Raw genomic sequence first — 22232 nt, 5'->3', positions numbered from 1 at the left:
GATGTGTAAGGCAGTCAACATCATGCAAAAAAGCCACAAATGTCTGAAAATATTCACTAATGATCTGGCCACTTGAGAAAATTGGTCCTTTGACAAAAAATAATCCCAGCTTAACTAGAAAACATCTCAGATCATTATGTCAAGGCTTCTTGCTGATAATCATGTTTTTGTTAACATGCAATAATTATACACAAATAGAAAGATTTAGGAACTCATTAAGTGAATGAAAGCAATGATGGAGAGTTGTTGGAATCATACCCAAAGTTTTCAAATAATGAGAGCCTGGATCAAGATGTATCTCTAAGTAGAAAATTATTTCATTATCCAAGAATTATAAAAAAATCGAGAAAATTAACTATGTCCTATATTCCACCCCCAAGTTATTTTCTTTATGAAAAAACAAGCATAAATAACAAGCGAGCTATTTCTAAACAGGCAATCATGCACCTTGTGTGAAAAATAATCCCCCTAAACACCAAACCAACCCCACCACAAACATCCTTTTTGGCAGTCATTGTTCCTTTTCAGTCCTATGGTAGTTTGACTGTTGGAGAAGAACCTCCATAACAGTATGTGTCTTCGCCCAGGACTTTCGAGATACCTTTTCACATCTTAGATCTTCCAGGTCTTGACAGCACCATGGATGCAGGCTCTTTTTCTGAGTCAACCTTCACATGTACAACTGTTGGATAACATTAGGCTTAAGTAATGTTAAGTAAACTTAAGGTTTACTGAGCCACTCCCACAAAAGTGCAACTGCGGCACACCCAATTCCATCGGCACTAATAATCCCATATTGCATCTGAAGACTAGACATTAAAGACTAGACGTTGGGGACTAGAAAGTCAATGACAAGACGTTGAAGACGAGAACTGAGGCTCTGGGACTTTGAGGCCTGTGAGGACTAGAAGGAGAACCAGATGACAATGATGACTGGAAGTAGAGGACTATGAGACTACATCGAGATGAGGAAGGAGAAAACAAGGGAGAGGACTTCGAGGTCTGTGAGGAGACTAGGATGATGGAACTCTGATGACTGAGACTACGACCGAAAGGATGACTAAAACTGTGCTGTGAGGGAGAGAACAGACAATGCGGGGGAGGAGAGAATAATAAACGGACTGCCGACCAGCCTGGGGCTTGGTTCCTGTTTCTTCATTCCCCTGTTCCTTCACCTGTCGTCCGGCCTGGGGAGGCAGCTCTCAGTCACTGAACACTTGAGTCCCCCGAGTGGGCCTACCACACCTCTCTTCTTATTGAAAACTTATATACAACCAAATGATTCAAGAGGGCAAAAAATTTCAAGAAGGGTTGTCTTGAGGGTTTGCAGCCTCTACTTGCTGTCTCCTGTGTGTGCTCATCCATCCTCTTGATGCTGAAGTAGAGCTTGGATTTCGGTCTGATCTTCCCCTTCGTTCCTGGTGGTGCTCCCTTTGGTAGTGCTCCTCTTCTACCAACAAACCTCAAGGAAGAATGCCTTCCAATTCATTAGATAACTTCCAAAGAAAAAGTCGCTTTTGCAAAATACAGTCTTTTGTATATGTGTTCAGGGAAGAGATCTACATGTCCAGAAGGTTCTGAGAAAGGCAGTCAAGTCAAGCCACAGTCAGATGCAGCATTGCTTTCCCCGGGTTCAAGGTGCTGTCCCACCTTCCACTGGATCCTGGAAGAACAAGAACAGTCCACTTATGTGGGTCCTCTGCGAATCCCTGGACACCCCCTACAAATCCTTAGCAAACTGTTGACTTCACCCAGCTCCATAGGAGACCTTCAGAGTCTCTTGATAAAAAATATTTAACCAGCCTTATTATGAACCCAGCTCTGTGTTTTGCCTTTGGATCTAGTTCAGCATCAGGCAGTCAGGGAATGCGTTTTGAATAAATTTTTGTAAATTATGGAGCTGATTGGGTTGAGACATATGCCCTCGGCTGAAAGGGAAAAACAGGAGGTGGTGAGTAGGGGTTGGTGAGGATTGGGTGTGCTGTGGGCAAATAAATGTTGGGAGCGGTTAGTTTTGATTTTCTAGATGAATTAAAACATTTGATAACCCTGTAAATAGACTACTGTCCTGTTACATAAATGGCGCACTTAGTTTATAGTTACAAGGTGCTAAAATAACTGTACCAAAGACCAAAGAGTTTTCAGTCCAATGGTTGTTTTGCTTACGTGAAAGTCAAATAACCAATTTGCCTGGTTCTCTTCTCTCCTCTGAATGGCCCCTTTGTTTTGTGGCCCCACACTGCCCATCGAAGGCCGAGCTGACCTTGGTACTGACTACAGCCTTCAGTGGGCTCCTGGGGTGGGGGGTGGGGTGGGGAATGCAGCCAAGGGCCTTTGCTAAGCCAGGAGCCTGGCTTGGTAAACATGTGTTGCAGTCAGTGAGAGAGGTGGCTTAATCAGAGAGGGACTCGGATGCTTGTTTCTCTCTCCAGACACTCCACAGGTGAAGGGAGAAAGGAGGTAAATAAATATGGAGTGGTGCTCTGCACCTCAAAGTAAGTTTTTTGAATTGTAGTAGAGAAAAAAAAGATTCTGTGTTGTATAAACACACTTTAATGAAAGCCCTAGTGGCAGGTTGAACAATGCCCCCCACCTCCATGATATCCAAATTCTAGCTTTGTACCTGTGGATCAATAGCGCAGCCAGTAGGGCATTCACCTTGCATGCGGCCGACCCGGGTTTAATTCCTCTGCCCCTCTTGGAGAGCCCGACAAGCTACCGAGAGTATCCCGCTCACATGGCAGAGCCTGGCGAGCTACCCATGGCGTATCCAATATGCCAAAAGCAGTAACAAGTCTCACAATGGAGACATTACTGGTGCCCACTCGAGCAAATCAATGAGCAATGTGATGACAGTGACAGTGACAGTACCTGTGGATATGCAGCCTTAATTGTCAAGGGCCTCCTTCCTCCTTTTGTTCCTTACTTCCCTTCTTATCTTTCCCCTTCCCTCTCCTCTCCTCTCTCCCCCATCCCCACTTCCCCTTTCCATTATCTGCTTCTCCTCATCTTGTTCTGGCTCCTACTTCCCATCTCGATCTCATATTCTTCCTCCTTTTCTGTTTCTCCCTTGCCTCTTCTGGCCAACTTCTACACATTGATATCCTGGCATTTCTCCTGAGTCCTGGTGAGCAAAGTTAAATGGCATCTTCCTCCTCCTCTCCTCTTCCCTCACTTCAGGCAGCAGATCCCCTACACAAAAAGTCTTTTCTTACAGCACACTTGTTCACACTCGCCCTTGGGAGAAAAACCCGGGATCCTGGGATATTTCGGGACCCCTCTCTAGGAAAACCTGTATGATTTTTCTACGATGACTGTAATAATGACTGTAAATTGTCAAAATCTGGATGGCTTTTAAAAAAGCACCTAAATGAGTCCTTTCAGAACAGAAGTTTGAAATCAAGGTACCAGCCCTCTGGAGAAGGTGGAGAAATAGCCATTCCATACCTTTCCTCAACTTGGGTTTCTGGAAATCCTTGGCACTCTTGGCCTTCATTCGGGATTCTTGACTTGACTCTCAACATCACTCCCGTCTCGACCTCTGCCTCGTGGTCTTTTCTCTGCCATTTCCATTCTCTGCAACATTCTTCACTTCAGAGAATGACATCTGTCATGTTGATGTAAAAAGGGTAGATTCACTTTAGCTTTCCTCTTAGTTACATCTGCCAAGACCTTATCCTAAGGTCCCAACAGGTAAGATTTCAATGTGTCTTTGGGGAAGACCCTTCAACCCCCAAGAGCCCTATTTGTACAGAGATCTGCTCTAGACAGATTCAGTTGGCCTTAGAGATAACCTCAACCCCGGTGTCCTCTCCAGTTAAACTTGGCTCAGATGGAATCAGATAAAGGGAAGTTTAGGGTAAGTAGACACATGGGAAATAAGTTATTAATATCAGGGAATAGGAAACTTGTTGAATAGCTTATGGAGTTTTGTTGGATATTAACCCTAAGTGTTTTTAGGCTTCATCAGTGAATTGCCCTTTTCCCTCCCCCTAGAGAAGCTTACAGTTCTCTTGTGAGCACCTCTAATCCCCTGAGTTTATCTTTAACCTTTCCTTTGTGTTTTCCCTCTCGTTGTCAGAATTCCCCAAGTCAGTCTTGGTTACTTACAAGCCAAAACTTTCTGGTAACTCTGAACTTTGTATTTGTAGTGAATTACCTGTTTTTCTATTTCTCCTATAGCCTTTTCATGTTTTGCCATTGAGCAATGTTCTTTGCTTAAACACAGAAAGACTGTTAATGCTATGCTTTTTTTAAAAAAATATTTATTTATTTATTTATTTATTTTTGCTTTTTGGGTCACACCCGGCGATGCACAGGGGTTACTCCTGGCTCTGCACTCAGGAATTATTCCTGGCGATGCTCAGGGGACCATATGGGATGCTGGGAACTGAACCCAGGTCAGCCTCATGCAAGGCAAAAGCCCTACCCGCTGTGCTATCACTCCAGCCCCAATGCTATACTTTTAATATTTAGGAGTTGATTGACTCTGAAATATATCTACTTCTGGGCATCCATCATAATTACCTAATACAGGCATTGGTTGCTGTCATTCCTAACACTTCACAAAGGAAGGTCCTGCCATGGGACTGGGGTGAACCCAGTGTGAGCTTTGAAGCTACCCCAGCATCGAAATGGGACAGTCTAGAAAGCATTAAAGCTGTTATGATTTAAGAGACAGGAACCTCTATGGAGAAGGACAAGCTGAACTGGCCTGAGGACTTAGTCTGGGTTTTACGGTAAAAGCCTTGCTTGCCCTTGAAGCCTAGAGAACTAGGTTTTGGAATCTTTATCTCTTACTGTATCGCTGGGATTCGGGTCACCGCCTGGATGGTGTATGTCCTGCTTCGGTGATAGCTCAGGCCACACAGTGCAGGCCTTGTACTTTAGTCTCAAGTTCTAGGAGTTGCAACTATATTTTTCTCTTTTTTTTTTTCCGGGCTGGAGAGATAGTACAGTGGGGAGGGCGTCTGCCTTGCACACGGCCGACCCAGGTTCAATTCCTCTGTCTCTCTCAGAACTCGGCAAGCTACTGAGAGTATCCTGCCCCCACAGCAGAGCCTGGCAAGCTCCCTGTGGCATATTTGATATGCCAGAAACAGTAACAAGTCTCACAATGGAGACATTACTGGTGCCCGCTCGAGCAAATCTATAAGCAACGGGATGACAGTGATAATAGTGACAGTGAAGATCTCTTACTGTGTTTATCCAAATAACTGCAAGTATTAATAAGAAGTAAACATAATTGTTTAATATGGGAAAGAGAAAAGCAATATAGATGTCCCTGGGTGACAGAACGACTCCTTGAGTAAATTCCCCCAAGAGAACTGCCTGCACCGCAGCACTTTACAGCTTCAATCTCACCTACATTCAGTCCTATACCTTGAACCCCTTCAGAAGGCAATTTCTCATTTCAGGAGTCTCTGGGAGCCTCAGCGAGGAAGTGGGGAAGCCCCTTCTTGCACTTTGCCACTAGCATCCCTCATCGAGACTCCCACTTCAGATTTGTTTCCTGCCTCACAGCAAATGTGACTTTCAACCTCTTCCTCACCCCTTTTGCTCTCCTGTCCCAACTGCAGCTTGGGTCTGATTTGGAGTTTCCCTGTCTGGTCCTGCCTCTGGCCTTTCAGCTTATGGCTCACCATGAGTGGGCACTGTATCGCCGTGATTCTTAGCCCTCGTACTCTAGGGACTCTGCTTGCGTCTCTCTGAAACCTACGTATCGTAGACCTGCACCTGGTTGTGATGGTGTTGGAGTGGGGCCTTGGGAGATAATTTGATTTAGATGGGGTCATCAAGGTGGATAAGAAGAGAAAGAAAGAATTTATACACATTATCAAGATATATAAAGACACTGAAACTCATAAAGATTGAGGGAAACTAAGGCAAAAATTTTATAGCTGGGAATGAGTGAGGGCAGAATGTAGCAGAAAGAAGGCTCTGTTATAGGATTTTTAATTTTATTGACAGAACTCTCTGCTATACTGTTTTATTAGTTCCATAAGTGATTGGATTTTTTTTTTTAAATAATGAGCCATGTCTGGAAATCACTTTGGATATTTTAAGAGTGATAACTATAACTGCATGCAAATTAAAAGAAACTAATCAGAAAGATAGATGCAGAGAGATTATCCAAAATAATCTAGGAATTAGAGGCTGGGGAGTAGATATTTGCTCCTATCTAATATTTATGTCCCAGTTATGTCAGATGATTTCTTGCTGATACAAGGAATCTTCACCTTTATTTTCTAATAACTCTAAAATGATGAATTATATTTGCTTATTCTGTACACATATGTAGTATATCCTCTATTACATGACGTTTCCAAACTTTTCTGTGCTTAAACATAGAATAAACATGAGAAATAGTGAAAAAAAGAAGAGAAAGAATCTCTCTGTCTCTGTCTCTCTGTCTGCATCTGTTTCTCTCTCTCTCCCTCCCTCCCTCTCTCTCTCTCTCTCTCTCTCTCTCTCTCTCTCTCTCTCTCTCTCTCTCCTCCCATGGGAGGGCACAGGAAAGAGAAGATGGCCAGAAAGAAGTTTCACTGAGACCAAATCTGCTGGCAACTTGATCTTGAACATTCTAGAACCTTCCAATATCCAGAACTATGAGAAGTAAATCTGTTGTTTAAGGCCCCTAAGTCAATAGTCTATAATTGTAACAACTCAAACCAGCTAAGGCATTTGGGAAACTCTGCTTGAAGCAAGTTTCAGAGTCGATGTGAGTGCTGTTGCATATTGGGTCTAGACTGGAGGTCAGCTTGGTGTGTTCATTATCCTGGACTGAAGATATGTTTGATGTGTATGTGTGTTGTGTTGTGTCTTAATAGTTTCAAAGGCACCTTTTGTAATAGTAGCACTTGAAGTTTGACTTCAGGTCACTGAGACACCCCAAGGATTCTCAAGACACAGTAAAGAAACTGTTTCTGGTTCTGGGGTGGCACCTTACCAGGCTAAAGACCGAAGAGAAGTATTCTCAGAGTCCAGACAGGCCCCTCTAGCAATTTTAGATGGGACTTGAGAGTGCTGGTACGGAGAAGTGGGTGTCTCTGGCATTGCAGGAGAGAGAGGGAGAGAGTGAGAGGGTGAGAGAAAGAGAAAGGAAGACAGACAGACAGAAAGAAAGACAGACAGACAGAGAGAGAGAGAGAGAGAGAGAGAGAGAGAGAGAGAGAGAGAGAGAGAGAGAGAGAGAGAGAACACCCAGGGCACTCACTGTAGCTTAGTCTTTGAGCATGCAAGCCAGACTGTGGATTTATGCTTATTTTATTTTGTTTTGTTTTTTAAGCATCGGAAGCATGCACTCTGTTTTATGATGAGTGGAGGCAGCCAACATATGGCTCTGAGGCCCTCTTGTTGAATTTGTTCCAACTCCGAGAGTACCAGCCCCTCATCAAGTGAAAAGAAAACCCTTTGCTCACGTAACTGAAATTTTAAATGCAGCTCAGATCTGGTTTCAGGTCTGGCATTTAAACAAAAATCTTTCTCACTGTTTCATAGATTGAGTCTCTCTGGTCTCTTTCAAACAAGCCCAGTTTGTGAAACCCTCTAATATTTCTGGAGATGGAATGAACAGGCGTGCTTTAGCCTTGCCTACTCAGCCCCATCTTGCTCATGCTGACTTTATCACTGCCATGGAAAAGTTTTGGTTTTTCTTGCTGCACAAGAACTTGATTATGAAAGGATGTTGAAACATGTGAAACAGAATTGAAAAGTACATTGGCAAAGTTATAATAGATACAGGCCTATAGGGCTGAAGAGATAACAAAAAGGTTAAGGTGCTTGCCTTGCACATGGCCAACTCTGCTTCTGTCTCTGGCACTACATATGGCCCTCTGAGCACTGCCAGGAGTCATCCCTGAGCAGAGAACCAACAGAAAGCCCTGTATACCACTGGGTATGGCCCAATCCCCAAGACCTAAAATAAAAAACAAAAACAAACATCCCCAACCAGATATAGGTTTATAATTCTTTCTAAAACATTGATGAGATAGCCCCACGCAGGCCAAGGACAGGAAATATCCTTTTTTCTCGTCGGGTGGCGTGGCGTCAGCCATGGTATGAGGACTATTTATTAAGCAGGCATGAACTTGGTGGTGCGGGAAGGAGGAAAAAAAATTTATGTACTTGAAACAGTGGGACTTCATATCTCTCCATTCTCAGCAATGGAAAAATAATTATCAAATGCTTCCTTGGCAGTAGGGCTGTCTTTCTTGGGGGGGGGGGGGGAAACTCCAACAATAGTGAGTTTTGTGTTGAAATATGGAATGTAATCAAGGTAAAGAGAAAATGAAGTGAAATTTATCAGTTACTGGGGATGGGGGTGAGGGGGCGGGGGTTGGAAGGTATACTGGGGTTTTTGGTGGTGGAATATGGGCACTGGTGAAGGGATGGGTGTTTGAGTATTGTATAACTGAGACATAAGCCTGAGAACTTTGTAACTTTCCACATGGTGATTCAATAAAATAAATAAATTAGAAAAAAAATAAAATAAAACATTGATGGGAAAGAACTTATTTATTCAGCTCCTCCAATCCCACCAGCTTAAATATAGCTGTGGGGCTAGGGATTAACTGAAAGACAGGAGCACACGTTTTACCGGCAAACTGCCCAGGTTCCATTTCCAATACTCCAATATTTTATGGTTCCACTGCATCAACAGATATGAGCACTGAACTGGGAGTAGCCCCTGAGCATCACTGGGTGTGACCTAAATGCCAAGAAATAAGTCATTAATTAAAGACTGTTCTTTATAATACAGCATATATGTCTTTCAGGTTCCAAAACAGAGCTAAGAGTTTCTGATTTCCATGTGGTGTTTAATAAGAGTTGTTACGGACTCACAAGGTCAACGGGAAAGGGATAAACAGCAAAGACAAGGCTCTGCAACAGTTGAACTATCTCCTAGGTCCGCTGAGCTGGCTTTTCTGAGGGCTAAAGCATTGTAAGTAATAGTGTTGGTCCTCTAGAAACGTACAGTCAGCTGGGGAGATAAGCTATACCTCGTGGAAAAATTAACAGAATTGAAATGTTTAAATGATATTTTTTATTTTATCAGGAAACTCGTGGCCACTCTCGACAATTTGGTATCTACACAGTGCCAGGGATCAAACTTGAGGGACCGTGTGCATGTTAGGTTTGTGCTCTAACACTGCGGGAGTTTTGAACCACTACACAATCTTCTGGGTTCCCTAAGTGATGTATTTTTTCTTTTTATATTTTGTTGGTTTTGGTCACACCAAGCTGTGATCAGGGCTTATTCTTGGCCCTGTGCTCAGAAATCATTCCTAGTGATGTTCTTATGTGGTACTGTGATTGAACTCTAATTGGCTGCATCCAAGGCAGGTGCTTCAATCCCCATAGTATCTCTCTGCCTCTCCCACCTCCCTCAGTGATATTCTTTTAAAAAAACAGCTAAGAAGATGGTTGCTTTGATGAATGCACCCACTGTCTCCCAACTTGCTGATCTGTTGTCCATAAAGCCATTTTGACTCATCAAAAACGAATGAGTAAATCAACTCATAAATAATAAGAAAATAAAATAAATCAGCAGTTAAACAATTTTGCGATAATCCAGAACCAATTGCTAAGGTTATCACATCCACAACAATTAATGAATATTAGGAGACAGGAGCCATGATTTCCTCTGCGAGTGCCAGAGGAAAAATCAGGCTTGACTTTGGAGATGGGAGTGTTAATGGAGAAAGGGGGAAAATCCCACTGGGCAGAGAGAAGAAGAGAGAAGCTGAAAGATGTCCTCAGGAACAGCAGAAATGATGAAGAGATGTTGGAAAAGCTCAGACACTTCAACTCCATGTTTTACGAATACTCTGAAAAAGGAGAGGAAAGTAGAATGATTATGTAAAGTCTAGGATTTGTAATAACTTCTGATGATCTGGGCCTACTGCAATAAAGTGTTAAAAATATGCTTTTTTACTTAACTTTTTTATATTTAATTTTAATTTTAATTATTTTTTATTGAATCACAGTGAGATATACAGTTAAAAGGTTGTTTGTGATTGGGTTTTAGTTATATAATGTCCCCAAACCCATTTTTTCACCAGTGTACATTTTCCTCCACCAATGTATCCAGTTTCCCTCCTTCCCCCCTACTGGCCTCTGTGGCAGGCACTTATCTTCTCTCTCTCTTTCTCTCTCTCTCCTTTCTTTTGAGTATTGTGGTTTGCAATACAGATACTGAAAGATTATCATGTACCCTTGACTTGCTTTCAATCTCAGTTCTTGTACTTTGATGTATAACTTCAAATAAATTATTGTATACAGTGATATCAATATATTAACTACCAGAGGAAGCCTTAGTATTTTGTTCTTGTGCACACTGAATAGTCCTCAGGTCCTACTCCTTGCTTGATGCTCAGGTATATTTTTGGCAAATCTGGAGGAGCATGCAATATAGGGTGGCCTGCGTGCAAACCATGAGTTCCAGCCGATGAAGTTGTCTCTCTCTGGCCCCAACATCAGTGTTTTGAAAACTGATTCTTCTAAGAGTTTGCTGTTGGGTGTTTTTGTGCCAGGTTTAATTTTCTCTCTTTTTGCTTATAGAGGAAATATTTCCCTGTTCCAGGGGATACAGAATACCTTACATGGGAAGTTTCCTCAGTGAGAAAGCAATGATGTATCTTACCAGATTGTCTTTGCTTTTGTATCCTTTCATTTGCTGATGTAAAGCTTCCCAGAAACCTTCCCAGAATCCAAGATCATCAGAATCTGAAGATCTTACTGTAAGGCAGAAATTGAATAGAGACTTGTTTGGGGTCCCGGCTGATGACTTTCCTGGCTGCATTCGACACAGCCACGTGCGAACTTACAGATCTGCCACTAGTCCCAGAACCTCTTCAAAGTATTTAACTTATGACTGACATGATTCTCCTCCTCCCAGCTGACTTTGTAGAGGATGTGCAGAAAGCCCACCAGTTCCATGAAGTGAGCGAGTTAAATGGTACCTCTGGGGTGCTCCCTTGGTGTTTCCCCATTTTTCTGCCTATGCTGGGGTGGCCTAGAGATGATGATGATTCAGTGGGCTTCAGCCTCACCAGAGGTCATTTAGGCTATTTGTTCCAGAGTGGAGCCTGGTCAGCCTCAGATCTATGCCCTGGCCCTGCCCTTTTAGGAGGGCAGAGATCACTGACAAAGCCCATTTGAAATGGTAACCCATAGCCAGAGTTCAGATTCGACAGAAGAATGTGCTCATTGTATATCTGCAGCCATTTTTTTTGCCTGAAGTATTCTGTAAAAGATCTGCTGGCCTATGCTCGTGGAAAGGATTGCAGTGTTCGAAGGTTAACTGCATTTTGGGAAGCAAGGGCTGGGAAGCAAAGGCTTCCTGGGCCTGAGCAGAGGAGACTGGAGTCTTGTCACCCAGGAGTTTGTAGAAGACAGTGGGAAGAGGGAGGGAGCAGGAATACCAAGGCACTGACCAGAGAAGAAAATGTGGGTGGTAGAAGCATTAGATCCAGGGAGGGACCCCTTTCTGGTTTGGGGTGATGAGGGAGGGATGAGAGACAGAATCAGGTGGAAGCCACCTGCACAGCTTCTTCCACAGCCAGCTCCCCCACTTCCCTTTCAGAAATGTCTCTCCTTCCTGGCTCTTGAAGCATCTGCTCCAGGTTGTTAAGCAAGTCACATATTCCGTTGTTCTGATACTTGGACATCTTGGACCTTGCTCATTTGTGAGGGACTAACCCTTCCAAAGTGAGTCAATTTCTAGAAATAGTAAACAACTCACCAACAGATGTTGTCAGATACACCCTAGCCAATCCAGTGTCCATGTTCCAATAGCACCTTTATTGCCCCCTCCCCCCCACTATCTCTCTGCCTTAATCATATCAAGCAGGTATTAGATAAGAAGTGTCAAGCTCTCTATCCCAGAACACTAAAAAAAGTCAGTGCTGATCCCAACAAACTTACCTGCCTCACTTATTTCTTCCTGAAGAAACCACTGTAAAAGTCCTTGTGCATAGGTGCCAGCTTTCGCTCTCCCTCCACCCAACTCTGATTCCTCCCCATATGGCCCTTTTTGGTATAGGAGCTGTGAGTCACAAAGGCCCTTCCCAAGGCAATTAACTCCTTAAGTTGTTGAGTTTATCATACCAAAATAATGCAAAAACTTAGTCAAGCATTCAATTTCAAAGAAAATCTATAAACTGTGGTGTCCTTTTTGTCCCCAGTTGTCTGAAATCACTCTCCTGCTGGTGCTCTTGTCTTTCTTAGCATCAATAACCTCATTGAGTCCACAGTCAATTAAGTAAAGTTAAAGCACGTCTAGAAGCAGGTTGGACAAATGCCTAATTTAATCTCTTAAATGGTATGTAAGAGTGAAGTGAAAACGGAAGAGTTATTTTTTTTAGCTACCCACTGTTTGTTGGGAGAGTAAAAATTTGGTAAAATTAAGAACTATACTTAGAAGAGTTCATCTGAGAAGGCTCAAGGCTCTGAATGGGTTGTAATCAAGTGGAAGTCTTGAGAGAATGAAGGACAAGCAAAATCTAACATTTATTGATTATCCTGTACCAGATTGTTCCAAAGATATTCTAACTTGTTTTTTAAAATATGTTTAAAACTTTATTTCATTTACAAAGTTGTTTGTAGTGCATTGTTTCAGATATTCAATGCTCCAATCCCAACCCCAATACCAGAGTGACTCTCCCTCCACCAACATCTCCAGTTACCTATACTTCTCTCAAGCCCTTAACAGACACAAAATAATTTTCTTTATATTGCGTGTTACAACATATATCTTATAACGATGTTACTAAAGTCATCATCTGAGGATTTATTGGTACTATTTGAGGCTTCTGCGCTACTGTTTTCTCTCACTGAGCTTGGTGGGCTTCTACAGAACTTTCCCATCTAATTTTTTGTGCTTATAAATTACTTAAGCCTCCACAAAGACAGAGGAAATGCTAGTATTTCCATTTGAAAGATAAGAAGTTGGAGATAGATGTTGAGTAATTTACCTGAGTTCACACCATCAGCTAACTGACAGAGATGGGTTTCACCTAGACAATGTGTCTTCAAAACCTGTGCTTTCTTTGCTACCTACCAGAGCAGAAAGAGCCATTGTGTGTGTAGACAGACCAATGTGTAAACTTGACTCTACAAATTATTAGTTATATTGATCATATATAATATAAGGGTTAGTCTATATGAGAAGGATGGTAATACCCATCTCTGAGGAAAAATAAGGTGCTGTTCTGAGGAAAAATAAGATGGCAATGGTGAAATAAATACAGTAAACAGCATGGTGCATAACCAAATGATAGATAAATACAACAGATAAATACAAGTGCTCCACTTACTCCTTATTAAGAAACATCAGACATTGTTTAGGAAGAGACATTAGTACAGTCATTGCATTATCGCTCTACATGGGTGATTTGATTCTGTGGTTACCTGTATCTAAAATAGGCTACTTGGGTTGTGTCGAAAAGGAGAAAACATGTCACTAGCCAAGTTTTACTTCTCAGGAAAGTCCCAGGTGAGCAGGTCTGATGATATTTATCTCCTATCATTTTGTGAAATTTGAAATATGCCCATTAGGGGTGATTATTAGCTATTTCCCTGCCCTTCCTCCTTACATGGCACCCTAATACTCTCAGCTCCAGAGTCCTGGAAACAGTGTTATGCTGGTGGGTTGATATCCTTGCAGATCTGTCTGTTAAACTTCTAGTAAATCAACACCACAGGCAAAACTGGAAGAGCTGTGCTCTGGTCCTTGGATGGATACCTCCAAATCCTTGGGTGGAGGCCAGCCAAAGCAGGAAGCATGTGCTAACTTGCTTTTACCTGCTTAAAGTATATAGAGAAAGAGCACGAGCTGTAGTTTTTTTCCCTCCGTCTTTCCTCCCTTTTTCCTCTTTTCAGTCTCATGTTGGAAAAGTGACCCTTAGCGAAAATGAAAATGTCCATGGCTATGAAAATATATTATTCCAAAGCAGATGTGTGCCATTAAGCTGACCAGAGAGATAAAATCATCTTTCTTTGGGCTTAAGTCAAATTGCCTGTGGCCTCTTGAAGCCGTAACAGCTTACAATTATAAGGGCCACTTCTAAAAAATGGCCTTCCCCAAATTTCCATCTGTACTGAGACCACCCAGCCTCACTCACAGTTATTATCAGTCTTGAGACCATTGGCTTCAATTAGATCTTTGGAAAGCATATCTGCCATTTCCTGTGAGCTTGGCCCTGAAGCCAGGAGGCATCTTTACAGTCCCATGTGAGTGGCCATGTGGAACTTGGTTAGGTTAGAATATGAGCCAAAGTCTTAGCCATTTTGCTAGGAGCATTTAGGAGAAGACTTCTGAAATCTAGCCGATCTGTTAAAGACAGTTCATGAATCATCTCTGTTAGCCCAAGTTCAGAGAGAAAAACTGGAATCATAGTTCCTTCCATACAGAACAACCGTATGGCCTTTCATTTAATTTATAGAGAATCTTGGTCTGACCTCAGAAGTCTTGTCATTTTCTCCATTTCACAGATGAAGACAATGACATTTAGGCACGTGGAGTTTCTTGCATACCAATAGGATAAAAATGAAATATTTCTATTTGATATCCTGTTCTTACCCAAAGTGCTTTAAGTTAGGAAGTCATAAATTATTATTTCCTAGCAAGCAGGAATTCTTCAAAGTCATTTTGATTTTCAGAGCTTTCATTGCTTACTCTTACCAATCTCCTCTGTAAATGGAAAAGCTAAAAGTAGGGCCAGTAAGTTTGAATATAAAGTCTTGTCATTTATTTACATTGTAAGAACCAGAAAAGACTTAAAAATCCAGTTTTCTCCCAAACTAAGTATTTTTATATGATAGTAGATATTATAAATTATTATAATCTCATGAGCCAAAAGAGTATAAAAACAATTTAGACAAGTATGGAATAGGTAGGCTGGAGTGATACTCAGTGGGTAGGGAATTTGCCTTGCATGCAGTCGACCTGGATTTTATTCCTCCATCCCACTCGGAAAGCCTGGCAAGCTACCAAGAGTATCTCTACCCATGGCAGAGCTTGGCAAGCTACCCGTGGCGTATTCAATATGCCAAAAACAGTAACAACAAGTCTCACAATGGAGACGTTACTGGTAGTTGTAAGGAACAACTACCTTATGGCAGAAGAGACAAGAACACACAACAGAGAAAGGGATGCCTCTTCTATAAATGGTTTCAGGAAAACGAATAACCACATGGAAAAGGATGAAAATAGACCATGATCTTGCGCCACAAACAAAAAAATTAATTCAAAATGGGCTAAAGACTTCAATGTGAGACCTGAAACTATAAAATACTTTGAAGAACGTAGGTGATAAATGCCTTGATGCTGACCGTAGAAATATCTCCATTGACAAAATGCCCAAAACAAGGAAAACAAAAAGCAAAAATAAACTACAGAAGCAACATCAAACTAAAAAGCTTCAGAACTTTGAAACCATGATTTACATGAAAATGTAATCTGTTAAATGGGAGGAGATACCTGCAAAACATAAAACCAACAAGAGATTAATATTTAAAAAAACGACAGCTCATATATCAGAACAACAAAGGGATAATTGAAAATGGACAGAAGTTCTAAATAAACATTTCACAAGGGAAAATATTCAGGTAAAGCATGAAAGAAGGTTGTTCATCACTTTTCATTAAGAAAATTAAAAATCGAAACTTACAGTGAAACATTGTCTCACATCTGTTACGAGACTATTATCAAAATTCAAAGAGGCAATAAGTGCTCACTAAGATGTGGAAAAAAGGGAGTTCTCTACACTTTAGGTGGGAATATAAATTGGTGTAGAAAGAGAGATATGCATATGCAGAGTTTTTAAGGAAATGAAGAATTAAAGTATCATATTCACTACCTATTCAATTTCTGAGTATCTGAAAAATAATTAAAAACGTAAATTCAAAAGGTTATATGCACTCCCTAAGTTCTTTGAACATTATTTGCAATAGACAAGATGTGGAGAAAAACTTCTGAACTCATTGAATGATGAATGAAAAGATATGGCATTTATAGATTCAATGGAATACTACTCAGATGTTAAAAAAATGGAAATTTTACCATTTGTGAAACTTTCATTAAAATGAAAAGGCAACATCCAGACCTTGAGGGCATTATGCTAAATGAAATAAGTCAGACTGAGAATAACACACACCATCTGGTTTCATTCAGAATTGGAAGGTAAAGAAACAAAGCAAACGAAGAAAAGAAAACAAAGCCAAACTCCGCTTCTGACAATGGAAAGACAATCAAAGGAATGAGGGTGAGAGGTAATGTGGGTGCAAGAGGTAAAATTTCTCATTTACTGGCCTCAGTAGTATATATTGATGGTGCTGAAATATGTGTACCAGTTCCTCGGTTTTTAAAATAGCCAGTTAAGCTTGGTGTAAGAATTTACTGTATAAGTTTTAATAGACTGACCGGGTGATCACATGTTAAATATTTCACAACTATTTCTCTGGAGAAAAATTACATTGCTTTGTGATGCCTGCTGATTGCAGTGGTATATGTCAATGTTTTCAACCACTGGGCCGTAGACCAGTGTGCTAGGTCCTTGGGTGCACTACACTTAAAGACCCCTGGGGTAAGTATCCCCAGCTTGTTGATCTCAAGCTACGCACACATCGGCGATGATGAAGTTGGACAGGAATAGGCAGTAGTAGCTTGCGCGTCTTTGATACTTCCCAACACACTCAATGAACATAAATAATCTTGAAGCTTACCTAAAGGCCAAAGGTGCTAAACTAAAAAGTATTATTTTGCGTAATTGTCACTTTTAAAAAAAATAAGATTTAGTGTAAGTCATGTAATTTAATTTACAGTAATGACTGTGTTTAACTATTGGCCCACAAAGTTCCTAAAAACTTGACAATTGACTTTTGTAAGCTGAAGCCAGCTGGCTCTCGAACAAGACTGCGTATGTTCCCAGAGGGACTGGGTAGGTAGGGAGTGCATTACATGAGTCTTCAAAACGAACCCAGAACTCTTTCTTCAGGTAGTATTTTATACGATTTGTGTTCTGGGGAGCCCATTTTGGAAACTGCTGATCTAGTTCAATTTGGTCATTTTTCTTCCTCTTGGCTTCCTCCCCGCCCCACCCCCAATCCCCGCCCATAGTCAAAACTTGTATGATTTTCTGACTACTAGCTGGGAGCTTAACATACCACACTTCCACTTACTTCAATGAAAAGTTATTTATTGGACTCTTATTATGTGCAAAATACCATGCTAGTATTATAGAGACTTTGAGATAACTAGATAATATTGCCGTGGTAGGCAACAGAGAACCATTGAGAAGGCAATATGTAGTTTAGGATCCTAATGAAGATCATTGTATCACTGTATCACTGTCAGCCCGTTGCTCATTGATTTGCTCGAGAGGGCACCAGTAATGTCTCCATTGTGAGACTTGTTACTGTCTTTGGCATACCAAATATGCCATGGGTAGCTTGCCAGACTCTGCCATGCAGGCGAGATACTCTTGGTAGCTTGCTGGACCTAACAAAGATACCAGCAACTAATTTGGAGAGTTCAAAGGAAAATAAAATCTTGTCTGGTTGTAGATTTGTAGTGGGAGACGGCCAGGACAAAGTGGGATCTTTCAGCTGGGACTGGAATAGGTGCAGATAGGGCAGGCAGTGATGTGTATCTGGTAACTCATTCATTCCTTCTGTAGCAGACAAGAATCAGTGGTCCTGGCCCAAGACCTGCAAAACTTAGTTTTGTAGAAAGTTGTATTAACAAATGACTATTTAGACTGTTCAATGAGTCTTGTCTCTGAAAATTGTCTACTTGCATCTTTGGACCATTTCCCATTTACCTTTTTGTTTTCCAGGAGTTTCCTGTATATTTTATCATGTTATCATGTTGAAAGTACTTCCTCCCAGTCTATCCATATGTTTTGCTTGCCTATATTGTCTTGCAGAGGTAACACTGTGTAGAAATTAAACAACGGGACTCTGACCAACTACTAAGGTTCATCCTCCACTTCCACAGTCCTGTGACCTAAGATCAGATACTTGACTACTCTGTGCCTGATTCCTCATCCTTTATATAGGTAGTGATAGTTCCTATCTCACAGGATAGTTAGAAGAATAGAAAACTTCTTCACTGGAAGCTGAGGTAAGTAAATACGTTGTAAAATGTTAGCTTAATAGACACTAATGTTAATTGACCTGAAGTCTTCAAATTCAATGCCATCAAATCCATTCATTTTTACTTTAATGGCTTTTGGGGACACTTCCAAGAAATTTTTCTATGTTTGTTCTATTAAATTTAATCTTTATTTTTGCATTTATATGTTTAATGGTATAAAATCCCATGACCTTAATATTCTCCATGTAGTGGCATTTCTAAAAATTTCTATTAATAGATATTTATAAGTCATTCTAAGTAATTTCTAAACATCATTTCAAAATTATCCATTCTTTATTAAGAAATATGCTTTATTATTTCCTTTCCCTTAATGTGTCTTTTCTAATAATAACATTGGACTAAATAAAATGTATTACTATGTAAACTAATGTTTGGTGTTACTGTCACTATCACTGTCATCTTGTTGCTCATCGATTTGCTTGAGAGAGCACCAGTAACATCTGATTGTGAGACTTTTTATTTTTTTGCTTTTTGGGTCACACCTGGCAATGCACAGGGGTTACTCCTGGCTCTGCACTCAGGAACCATTCCTGGCGGTGCTCAGGGGACCATATGGGATGCTGGGAATCGAACCCGGGTCGGCCACATGCAAGGCAAACACCCTACCCTCTGTGCTATCGCTCCAACCCAAAATGCATTACACATACATAAATATTGAAATAGTTATTGTTTCTTTATTTTGTACAATTTTGCAATCCTTTCAGCTGGGGCATTCTTTTTCACCTTTTTGTATCCTTTTAAAAGAATGGTGCAGGTGGGGCTGGAGTGATAGCACAGCGGGTAGGGCATTTGCCTTGCTTGTGGCCAACCCAGGTTCAATTCCCAGCATCCCATATGGTCCCCTGAGCACCGTCAGGAGTAATTCCTGAGTGCATGAGCCAGGAGTGGCCTCTGTGCATCTCTGGGTGTGACCCAAAGAGGAAAAAAAAAGATTCAGGGCCCAGAACCATAGTACAGCAGGTAGAACACTAGCCTTCCATGCAACCAACCAGGGTTCAATCCCCAGAATCCCACAGGGATTGAACTGCCAGGAATCCCACTGCCAGGAGTTATTCATGAGTGCAGAGCCAAAAGTAACTGCTGAGCATCACTGGGTGTGACTTCAAAAGCCAAAAAAAAGAAAAGAAATTTAAAAAGTGGGTACCTCTTGATGTGTAGGCCTACCTCAGATCCTCTGCTTGCTCATCCAACTTCCCACTGGTTGTTCAGACCCTGAGCCAGCTGGCCACACACAAACAGCCAGGTGACAGCTTTATGCATCAAATCTCACACTGCTTGCAGTTATACTTTCTGTCACTCAGCGAAGATTGGCAGGAATGGAACAGAGCAACTGCCAGTCTAATTCTTTGGAGACTCCCAGGCGGACTGAATACTAATGTTAGTGCGAAACTGTATTTTCCACGAAAGCAGATTTTCCTGTGCCCAGGGGTTCTTGAGAATTGCTTGAAAATTTTGCATACAAGACTTGGTAGATGAAAAGTTAGAGTTTATTGTACCGGTAAAGGTAGAAGGGTGCAAGTCCCTCCCCCGATGCCCAGGCCTCCCCTGTACCCATGAACGATGCCCACTCACCTCCTGTGAATGATGGCCAGGTCCTCTCCCACGCTGCCCCTTCCGTGAATTACTTCTCAGTCTTTTTGATTTTTTAAATTTTTATTTAAATTTTTTATTTTATAAGGTAGTTCACAATATTAGATCACATCCAATATTCAAACACCCATCCCACCACCTTGATACTTTCCCACCACAATATTTGGGATGTTTCCACCTCAAGCCCCACTCCCTGTCCCAAAGCACAACTGAAATCATATATTTTGTATTGTTTGTTATGAAAAACCGCTGAAAATGCTACAAAAAAGTATCCATAGAGGAAACAGTATGAAGATTGTTCTATTTTGGCAGGGGCCATTAAGACATTCTTTAGGATATCACTAACATGTTGTAAAAGGTTGAGTGATGTGAGCTTTCGTATATATCACTTGTATTGCTTGTCATCCCATTGATCTTTGATTTGCTCAAGCGGGTGCCAGTAACATCTCCATTTGTCCCTGTCCTGTGCTAGTGTAGCCCAATGCTATCTGCTTGCTCCAGGAACAGGAAGAGACTCAAACCATTCATTCAGGGTTTTTTTTTATTGTTGACTTTTTATTTCCTTAGGGTACTTTTTAAAAATTTTTTTAAAATTAATTTATTTTTTAATTAGTGAATCACTGTGAGGATACAGTTACAGATTTATACATTTTTGTGCTTGTGTTTCCCTCATACAATGTTCAAGAACCCACCCCTTCACCAGTGCCCATTCTCCACCACCAATAAACCCAGCATCTCTCCCACCCCCCATCCATCTCCCCCCACCTCACCCTGCCTCTGTGTCAGGGTATTCCCTTGTGTTCTCTCTCTCCAATTGGGTGTTGTGGTTTGCAATAGGGGTGTTGAGTGACCATCATGTTAAGTCTCTAGTCTACTTTCAGCACGCATCACCCTTCCCCTGCATGGCCTCCAACCACATTTTACTTAGTGTTCCCTTCTTTATCTGAGTCATTCAGAGTTTTGATGAAGAAATCTGACCATCTCATAGGTGGGCGGCCACGTGGTCTTTTGACGTCCCGTGGAATCCAGTCGGTAACAGCTCTAGTCCAGTGGTCGTCTCTGAATTGCATTACGTGTTCAGTCCATCTGATTTTTGACGCCTTAGCAAATGAGACAGTGTTCCTGATTCTTGACCATCTATGGAGGTCAGAACTCCGGATTCCTTCTCTCACTTGAGTGAAACATGATAATCCAAGCATAGCTCTTTCGATTCCTTTTTTGGATACCTAAATAGCATTCTTATCCTGTTATCCTAGGACCCAGGTCTTTGAGGCATATGTTAGTGCAGGAAGAATGGTGGAGTAGAAAAAATGTGCCCAGAGCCAGAGGTTCTTTGTCCTCTTAACCACTTCTTCGACACTCTTGAAGGCATTCCACGCTGCTCTCTTCCTCCTGCGCAGTTCTGGCGCCAAGTCATTCCTCATCTTGAGTTCTTGACCCAGGTACACATAGCTGCTGCATTTGGAGATGTTTGTTCCATTGAGAGCAAATGGAGCGTCAGGGACTAGTTCGTTTTTCATGAACATTGTTTTGGTGAGATTTAGCTGCAGTCCAACCTTTCCACACTCGAGGTCAAAATTGGCCAGCATTTGTGCCGCTTGGCTAATGTTTGGTGTTATTAGAACAATGTCATCAGCAAAGTGGAGGTGATGTAGTTGCCGACTGTCTATTTTCACTCCCATTCCTTCCCATTCCAGTTGTCGCATGATGTTCTCGAGGGTGACACTGATATTTGTATATATCTGAAAATATGTATATATGCATATATATATATTTCCCTTTATGATTGGTTGCCTACTACTTGAAGTCCATCAAATGTGGTGCAGTACTCTTGGAGAATGGGTAAGAAGTGTCTTGTCGTGGCCCTGTGGTCCAGGAATATGTTTACTGGTGCATGAGGCTTGGCCTGAGCGTGCGGGGAGCAGCTGTGAGCATGGCGGCAGTTAGGTTGTGGAGGTTTTTAGCTGCCAGGGTTGGGTCCCTTGGGGTGGGGAGGGCTTTTACCCTCCTTCCTCTGGGGCGCCCTGAGTGAAACAGCCTGGCACGGGGTCTGGTGCATGGCTATGGCCGAATTCTCTGTCTTGTCCCTGCTCCGCTCTCTCTATCCTGTGTACGCTCTCCAGAGTCTCTGGCCACGGCGCGTGCACAAGATCCCTATGCCCTCCCTGTCTGGCCCTGAGTGGCCACCAGTATGGGCCCATGTCCAAGCGTTCTGTTCTTGATCCTGGTTCAGAAAGAGAGGAGAGTCCAGAGTGCATGTGGAGAAAGAGGGGGGGGGGGAAGAAAGAGAGAGAATGAGAGAGAGAGAGAGAGAGAGAGAGAGAGAAGGAGGAAGGGAGGGAGAGAGAAGGAGGAAGGGTGGGAGAGAGGGAGAGAGAGAGAGAGAGAGAGAGAGAAGGAGGAAGGGAGGGAGAGAGGGAGAGAGAGACCTATTTCTGCTTCTGGAATGCATCCAATGCATAAAGATCGTTGCAGACAGATC

Source organism: Sorex araneus, chromosome 4, assembly GCF_027595985.1.
Source record: "Sorex araneus isolate mSorAra2 chromosome 4, mSorAra2.pri, whole genome shotgun sequence".
Classification (NCBI taxonomy): Eukaryota; Metazoa; Chordata; class Mammalia; order Eulipotyphla; family Soricidae; genus Sorex; species Sorex araneus.
The sequence above is the reverse complement of the archived record's forward strand: the minus strand, read 5'-3'. Positions refer to the sequence as shown.